Here is an 8,866-nt window from a genome sequence, read left to right as displayed (position 1 = left end):
AGATTATTATAGAAGATTAAAATCAATCATAATAACTTTAGGAATAATAATTAATAGGCCCTCTTCTAGATCATTAGGCCACATATAGAATTCATTTCGGGCCCAATTTAGTATTTAGGCCATAACTTCCTCATTATTCATCGGAATTAAGCTTATAATATATCGTTGGAAAGCTCTTTTCGAGCCCAATCCAACTACACTATTATTGGACCTTTATCATGGACCAAACTAAACTGGACCGGCTATTTTCATAAATAGAGTATAAAAAGAAATGTTTTCAAAAACAGAAAAAAAGATATTTAATAATAATTACCCTAAGACTACTAACTTGTAATTAGCGGAAGTAGGGGTCGATCCCACGAAGAATGTGCTTGCAAATAACTAAGAATAAGATCCAAGACACTTAACAAAGACTCAAAACAACGAAGTAAATGATTGGGGGGTGTTTAAGGATAAAGATCAGCTAACAACTAGGAACTTAAACTAATAACAGCAAGAACAGATAAGGAACTTGAGATACTCAGCAACTATATATAGAAATCCACCATGCAAATGTATAATCACAGACATAATACTTAACCCTTTAGAATAACTTGACTTATGCAACAAGTTCCTCTGTTTTCCCTTATTAATGGTTAGATCCCGTACGACTTTCACTAACCCTAACCAACAGATAACCCCTATACTACGAGCAAGGAATTTAACCTGATGACAACATTAAGAACTAGGAAAACATCAGGCCAAGACAACCACAACACTCCGGAACTTACGTGATTTGGCCTCGATTAAGAATTACTTTTCAATTAATAGAGTGGAACGTCCTCCTCTACAATTGTTTGCTATTCGATTAATGTTCCCAAGCAATTACGGACTTAGTAGTATTAATTAGCAAAAGAAATCAGACCCAAACAAATAGTTGTACACCTACATATAAGAAATCATCATTCGTATGAACAAAACAATAATTCAAGAATACTCTAAAGCATTAATCATTAAAACCAACAATACTCGTCTCAAATACTTAATACATGGCTTCAAACTAATAGTTACCGAGCATAACAAGCTAAGGACTCATAATACAAAGATAAGAAAAGAAAACGAAACAAGAACCCATTAAGTTCCTCAGATTCGGATCTGAGTTCCTCTTAGGCAACTCCGAATTCCTCCGCTGCAATGTATCACGAAGAGTGACCAACGACTCCAAACCCTAGAAGGGTTTTGGAGTGAAGCCTCCCTTCTCTCTCGTCTCTTCTTCAGTGTCTGGCTTGTTTTCTCTATGATTTCGTGGCTTTAAATAGGCTAAGAGATAATTGGGAATCTTTCAAAGATAAGGAAAGTAATTAGATAAAATTGTGAAAAATATATCTCTTCCATATCTTAACCAATTGATAAGATCTTCTTTTCATTCATATTTATCTTTTCCAACAGCTGTAGATCTTGTGAATTATTCCCCAAGATTTCCCAAATTCGTGGATTCAATGAACCTAGACGAACAAAACGTGCCCAGCAAGCTGTTTTCATCTCCGTCAGTTTCTCAAGTTCCTCGGCAGGAACTTCCAATTGTGCTCCGCATTGACTCCTTCATTTGGTTGATCTTTTTACCTTCTAAAACCACTCAATAACCTATCAAAACACACAAATGAGAAATAAGCCACAAAATATCAAAAACCTAAATAAAAACACTAAAATGCTAAAGGAACTTATCCAAAATCTAAGGAACATATATATAAAATAGTGTCAGAAATGACACTCATCAGATGGCGATTGTTTTCACCACCTACCGTTTAGAAAACCGTTAGGACAAGTTTGGTGGTAAAAGAAATAAAAAAAATAGGTGCTAAAAAACAATTTGTCCAAATTTTTATTTCCAAAATAAAAAGAAATAAAAAAAATAGGACAAGTTTTACAACTTCCCCAAAAAGAAATAAAAAATGGGACAAGTTTTACAACTTCTCCAAAAATAAAATTAAAAAAATGGGACAAGTTTCACAACTTCCCCAAAAATAAAATAAAAAAATGGACCAGTTTTACAACTTACCCAAAAATAAAAAGAAATTAAAAAAAATGGGACAAGTTTTACAACTTCCCCAAATATAAAAAGAAATAAAAATAAAAGTGAAAATAAAATAAAGGGAGAATTTTATTAGGAATAAAACTCTAGAAAATAAAGATTTTTAAGGATAACTAGTTAAGGAAAAATAAAAGAAAACTCCGGAAAAAGAAAGTCAAGGATAAAAAAAAAGTGACGCGTGGCTGCCGTGACACGTGGTCACTGCCGTGTCACGGTAATTATTGTCGTGTCATGGCATTCTATCCCGTGACATGGTGTGTTTTACAGTGATGTGGCGCGCAAATAGTGCAACGGTGTGTTGTGCGGGTGGGACAGGATAAATTTTGCGCGTTTCTAGACTTTTTTGGCTATAAATTACGACCAGTTAATTCATGATATGCATAATTACGAAACATAAAATAGCTAGAATTTCATATTTCAATAACAATGTCTTAGAATTTTGATAATACATTGCGTGACTGGTCATATTCTTTGACCAATGCAGACAAAAGAGAGCTAGAATTGTTTCATGTCAGAGGTTTATTAGCATTAAGGCATGTAGCAATTGAACATGATTTTCTAAGAGCAGCCTTAGACTATTGAAGTCCGAAAACCCATTGTTTCAAGTTCGATTATGATGAAATATGTCCTCTGCTGGAGGAATTAGGTGCTATTTTTGGTTTCCCTGCTAGAGTTCTCGTTGCAATGCCTACTCTGCGTGAATAGTATTACCAGGATTTCGAGCGTCATCTGAATCTGACAGATCCAGATTTAAATAAAATTGTGTGTGGTAACGAGGTAGATCTAAAAAACTTGCAAATTTATATTTCAATCGTCCTGTCTCTGAGTCATACCATGTATACCGTAGGAGAGCTTATATTTTTTTTTCATGTTTAGCAAGCTTTTATTTGCAAACAGTAGAGTAGGACATGCTAGCTTAGCGTTTGTGCTTGAACACGTTGAATCTGGAAGATCCCCTATGCCTACTTGCCTTGGAGAAACTTTGTGTGGTCTCGACGAAGCAAAATCTGACTGGAAAGCCGTTAGGAAGGGCTCTCTAGTACTGTTGCAGGTAAAAACAGCTTCAGTTTGAATATCGTGACACGTGGATGGCACCGTGCCACGGTACACGGTGCTATGTGCTGTGTCACATTGCTTCGTAAATTTTTTTTTTATTTTTATTTTTTATTTCTGACCATCTACGTTCTTTTTTTATTTTTTTATATTTATTTATTTATTTTTTTTGCAGATTTGGTTGATGGAGCGTTTAGAACTCTTTGAAGCCCCCGACGATATTGAAAAGTACGGTCCCAATGATCCATTTCGTAGGAAGAATAATTACTTTGCAAACATGTCATATAATGATTGGAAATTATTCTTTGCGATGAGAGAATTTTTCATTCGATCGGTGGTGCCTTGGTGGAGACTTACTAGGATGGTTGGGACGAATGATACCCCGTATTGTCGTGTTCCTAGTATGTCAAAGTTAACTTTTTATTGCCCTTCCTGATTGATGCGACAATATGGATTTGAACAAATAGTTCCACGCTATAATGATAGTCCCCGTGAAGTATCATTGCATGAAAGTAATGTTCACAAGTATGAGACGTATTGGATTGGAAGGCCTATGTGGACCGTATCTGCGAGTAACCAAGGTCCCCCCCCCCTATCTAGTGCATATAAGGCATGGTGAAGGTCGACCTAATTGAAAAGAAGAAGGAGGTTCCTAAAGTGAAGAAGGATTAGACCAACATTGCTTTGCTTTTATGATTTAATTTTTAATTTTTAAATAAGGCGTATGATGCCAATAGTTGTAGTGACATTTATTTCATTAATAATAGCATATTTATTTTTGCCTTAATTAAAACTTACAATGACTTTTATTTTATTTTATTTTTTTATTTTTATTTTTTTTAATCCGAGTCAAGGAATCGGATGCAATGGAAGAATAATAATAATCGTCGAACAAAATAACAATAAGACTAAAAAAAATCACAAAATCCCGCAAAACATTCTGCCGTGCCACGGTATCTCTGTCGCGTCACGTTGGTAGATATTGTGGCACGGTGCTTCTTTATTATGTTTTTTCCACCAAAACGACCACCGTGTCACGCTGTTAATTATCGTGACACGGTAGTGTTGCCGTGTCGCGGTGGAACTTGCCGTGGCGCGGTAGCTGTAAAAGCCAAAGCTGCTGCCCCTATTCTCCCGTGGTTTAGCGTTTTCTGCCGCGGCGCAACGTTTTCTGCTATGGCGCAGTGTCTTCTGACGTGGCGTGGTGGTTGGCCAATTGATTGTACAGCTTCAACTCCATTGACCAAAGAGAAAGGGGTAGCCCCCGTTGATGTACGAACAAAAGTTCGATAACCCCAAAGAGCGAAATGTAGCTTTCTTGGCCAATCTTTGTAATTTTTCGTCATCTTTTTGATGATAGTTTTCACATTCTTATTGGCCGATTCAACCACATCATTTGTTTGTGGTTTGTAGGGTGATGATCTGTGATATTTGATATGATATTTCTGTAATAATTCTGCGCACTCGGCTTGGAAATGCGTCCCATTATCACTGATCATTTCGTGCGGTACACCATAGCGGCATATGATGTTTTTCCCGATGAATTAAGCTACATGTTTTGCCGTAAGTTTAGCATATGAAGCAGCTTCGACCCATTTGGTGAAATAATCGATTGCTACAAGGATGAACTCATGTCCCCCTTGTCTTGATAGCGTTAATTTCCCAATGATGTCGATTCCCCAAGTAGAGAAAGGCCATGGAGAAGTGTATGTGTAGAGAAGTGAAGGTGGAACGTGTTGCAGATTTGCGTGGATTTGACACTTCATACATTTCTTGACATATTCGTGACAATCTCTTTCCATGGTAGTCTTATAATAACCTTGTCGTTAAATATTTTGGACTAACATCTTAGCATTTATATGCGTTCCATATATTCCGGCATGAAGGTTTTCCATAGTTCTATATGCTTCTTTTTTAGCTATGCATAAGATATTTCTCCCTTGTGCGGTCCTTTTGTGGAGTTCTCCCTTGAGGAGCACATACTGTGAGGCCAGGAGCCTCAAAACACGGTGTGCCCTTTTATCAGTGTTAGGAGGGTATTCTCCCTTCGTTACATAGTTAAGGATGTCTGTATACCATGGCTCTTCATCTCCTTCTTGTGACTCTTGTTCATCATCAAGTGCATGAACATAAGCCGGCTCACATCTTCTTTCTATGGTCAATGGCATTCGGATTGTGTCTCTTGGAATTCGCACCATTGATGCCAACTTAGCTAGTGTGTCGGAAAACTGATTCTCTTCTCTAGGCAAATATGTGTATTCCACTTCATCTACTTGCTCCGTGAGAGTTTCCAGATGAGCTTGATACGTAGCAAGACTTTCACTTCCCACTTTCCATATCTTGGAGATCTGGTTGATGATTAGTGACGAATCGCCATAGATTTTGAGCTTCTTAATTCCCAAGGCCACAACTGTTTCTAATCCCAAGATGCATGCTTCATATTCTGCAGAATTGGTGGTGACATCAAAATCGAGCTTCATGGAAATTGGAATGTGTTCTTCATTGGGTGATACGAGCAAGACTCCTACACCACAACCCTTTTGGTTTGAAGCTCCATCGAAATAGAGCATCCACCTATCATCCTTGGTTATTAGTAGATCCTCATCAAGGAAATCATACTCTTCTTCTTCTTTCTCAACTTCTTCCAGTGGAAAATCTGCTAAGAAGTCAGAAACTACATAACCTTTAATGGCCTTTTGTGGTACGAATTTCAAGTTGAACTGGGCAAGGTTGACTATCCACCTTAATAATCTGCTATTAAGTGTTGCCTTTTCGAATAAATACTTGAGAGGATCCATCTTTGACACAACATGAACTGTATGAGTGAGCATGTAATGTCTTAACTTTTGTGCGGCCCACACGAGTACGAGACACAACTTTTCAAGTGGTGTGTACCTGGTCTCATAACCTTGAAGCTTCTTACTCAAATAGTATATTGCATTTTCTTTTCTTTTGATCTCTTGTGCTAGCATTGCTCCCATCGTTTCTCTTATGACCGTAAGGTAGAGTCGAAGAGGAAAATCAGGTATTGCTGGCGCTAGCACGGGTGGATTTTCCACGTACTCTTTGATCATGTCGAAAGCTTTTTGGCAATCATCATCCCATGTCACTAGAAGATTCTTCTTTATTTTCTTGAATATAAGTTCACATATCGCAGTGAGTTTGGATATGAGCCTACTTATATTGCAGCCTTCCGATAAAACCTCGAATTTCCTTTTCAGTCTTGGGTGGTGGCATGGCCTTGATTGCTTTAAATTTTGTAGGATCTATTTCAATCCCTCGAGAACTGATCACATAGCCAAGGAGTTTTCCTGATGTAACTCTCAATGCACACTTTGCTGGATTTAATCTCATGTTATATTTGCGGAGTCTTTCAAAGAATTTGCGAAGTGCAATGATGTGGCCTGGTCGATCTTTTGATTTGACGATCATATCATCAATTAGACCTCCACCTCATTATGCATCATATCATGTAACAATGCTGTGGCTGCTCTTTGGTAGGTGGCACCCGCATTTTTCAACCCGAATGACATTACCGTGTAGCAATATGTACCCCATTGTGTGATGAATGTGGTTTTCTCCATGTCTTCCTTGGCCATCAATACTGGATTATATCCAGCGTAACCGTCCATGAAGGAGAGGAGTGCATGGTTTGCTGTGTTGTCGACCAGAATGTTAATGTGAGGTAAAGGGAACCCATCTTTTGGGCATGCCTTGTTGAGATCCTTGTAATCAACATACATTCTGAGCCTTCCATCTTTCTTTGGAACTGGAACCACATTAGCTATCCACTTTGGATACTTGGATACTTTGATGAAACCTGCAGCCAGTTGCTTTCTTAATTCTTCTTTGATTTTGAGATCCACATTCGGTTTCATACGGCGTAGCTTTTGTTTGACAGGCTTCATACCTGGAATGAGCGGTATCGTATGCGGAGCTATATCCTTGACCAAGCAAATACATCAACAAATTCACTAAGCAAGTTAATTAGCTCTTTGCGTTCGTCTTAACTTAGTTAATCCAATTTTAATTTCTTTGATAGTCGTATCATTGGAAATATTAACTGTTTCTGTATCTTCGATAATTGCAGTTTTATTTTCATGTTCTTCCATTTCTTTTATTATTTCTTTGTCATTTTTATCATTAGCAAAGCAACATTGATCAGGGTTAGGGGAATGACTTGCATTGTAAGCAAAGGTACTCATCTTATTGAATTCATTAAACATTACATCAAAGAGGGCGAGATCAGCTGTGACCTCACCGGAATTATTTGAGATAGAGGGAGAAGACTCGACAAGAGGCTCAACATTAGGAAGAACAACATAAAAAGACTCAACAGCAGAAAGGGGGTTGGCCTTAGATCCTACAGACTCATCAACAGACTCAAACTCGGACTCGGACCCAGACGATTCAGATTCATCAAACATAGGGCCTTCGCTAGTGGTCACTTCCAGCTTTTCTCCACTTAGCGTAGTGATCTTCAGTCTTGCGCCACCCCTTTAGAATAGCATCATCTGGGACAATTAACTCAGTGGGGTCAAAATCTTTGCTTGACATGACAGCTTGAATGAGCTCAGAATTATCATTGTCGATGTGCTTAGGTTCATTCTTTTCCAGCCGAAAAGAAGATTAATGTTCATATCATCAGAGCCTTGACTAACTGGTTTCTTAGCTGTTGAGAACTCATCGCCTTCGTCGATGAAATCACAATCCATGAACACCTTGAACCCTGGCTCACGTTTCCCATTGTGGATGAGAGGCTCGGGAAATTCATAGCATGGGAAGTCTTCCCTTTCTTTGATGTACTGGCCATTGAGAGTGAAAGAATAAGGATCCGTGGTCATTTCTGTTTTCATGGTTCGAGCATTGTTGCGAGCTTTCATCTTTTAGAGAGCTTGTTTCATATCTTCCTTTGTTGGCTTGAATCCTAAGCTAAAGGTGTCTTTCTTGGGTGCACTTGGGTGGCCTCAAAGTTCAGCCATTTTCTTCTTAAGTCCAAGGGTCATTCCAGGGAAATGCCCTTGCTTCTTCATAATTGCATTAATGTTGGTATTCGAATAGGGATCGAAGTCGAGATGACACCTCTCCTCTTCTTCGATCATGAGAACATCTTCTAGAGAGAAACCCTAGAGATCTTCATCTTCCTCATCGTGTTCGTCATGTACGATGGGAGTATCAATGACTTGAATACGCATAGGAGAGGCATCAATGGTGACTGGAGCCCCCCTCCAACTATGGCTTTGACCTTCTGGTGCAGCGATGATGGGATTGCATTTAGCTCATGAAGCCAAGGGCGACCTATTAACAGATTGAAAGAAGCCTTTATGTCCACCACTTGAAACTTGGTGCGACGTTCAATGGCTCCAGTAGTAATATTCAACATGATAGTACCCACGGCTTGACGGCGGGTATTATCATAAGCACGAATCCCTTGAGTAAAGGAAATCAATTCTTCATCTTTTATGCCTAACTTCTTCGCAGTGCGTAGCGGGCATACATTGATTGCTGAGCCATTATCAACTAGGCTCATGGGAACATTCATCTGCCTACACACCACAGTAAGGTGTAAGGCCTTGTTATATTGATCCCCTTCCGGGGGAAAATCCTTATTAGAAAAGGAAATCAGATTGTTGGTACTTGGTAATTCAGTAGTGAGAAAGCTGACTAGCCCTTGAGGAGTCATGTCATTATCAACCCTTATATTCACAAGAGCATTCATTACAGCCTTTCTATGCTCGTGGG

The sequence above is a fragment of the Chenopodium album genome, chromosome 14 (assembly GCF_948465745.1).
Source record: "Chenopodium album chromosome 14, dcCheAlbu1.1, whole genome shotgun sequence".
Lineage (NCBI taxonomy): Eukaryota > Viridiplantae > Streptophyta > Magnoliopsida > Caryophyllales > Amaranthaceae > Chenopodium > Chenopodium album.
This window is presented reverse-complemented; position numbering follows the sequence as displayed.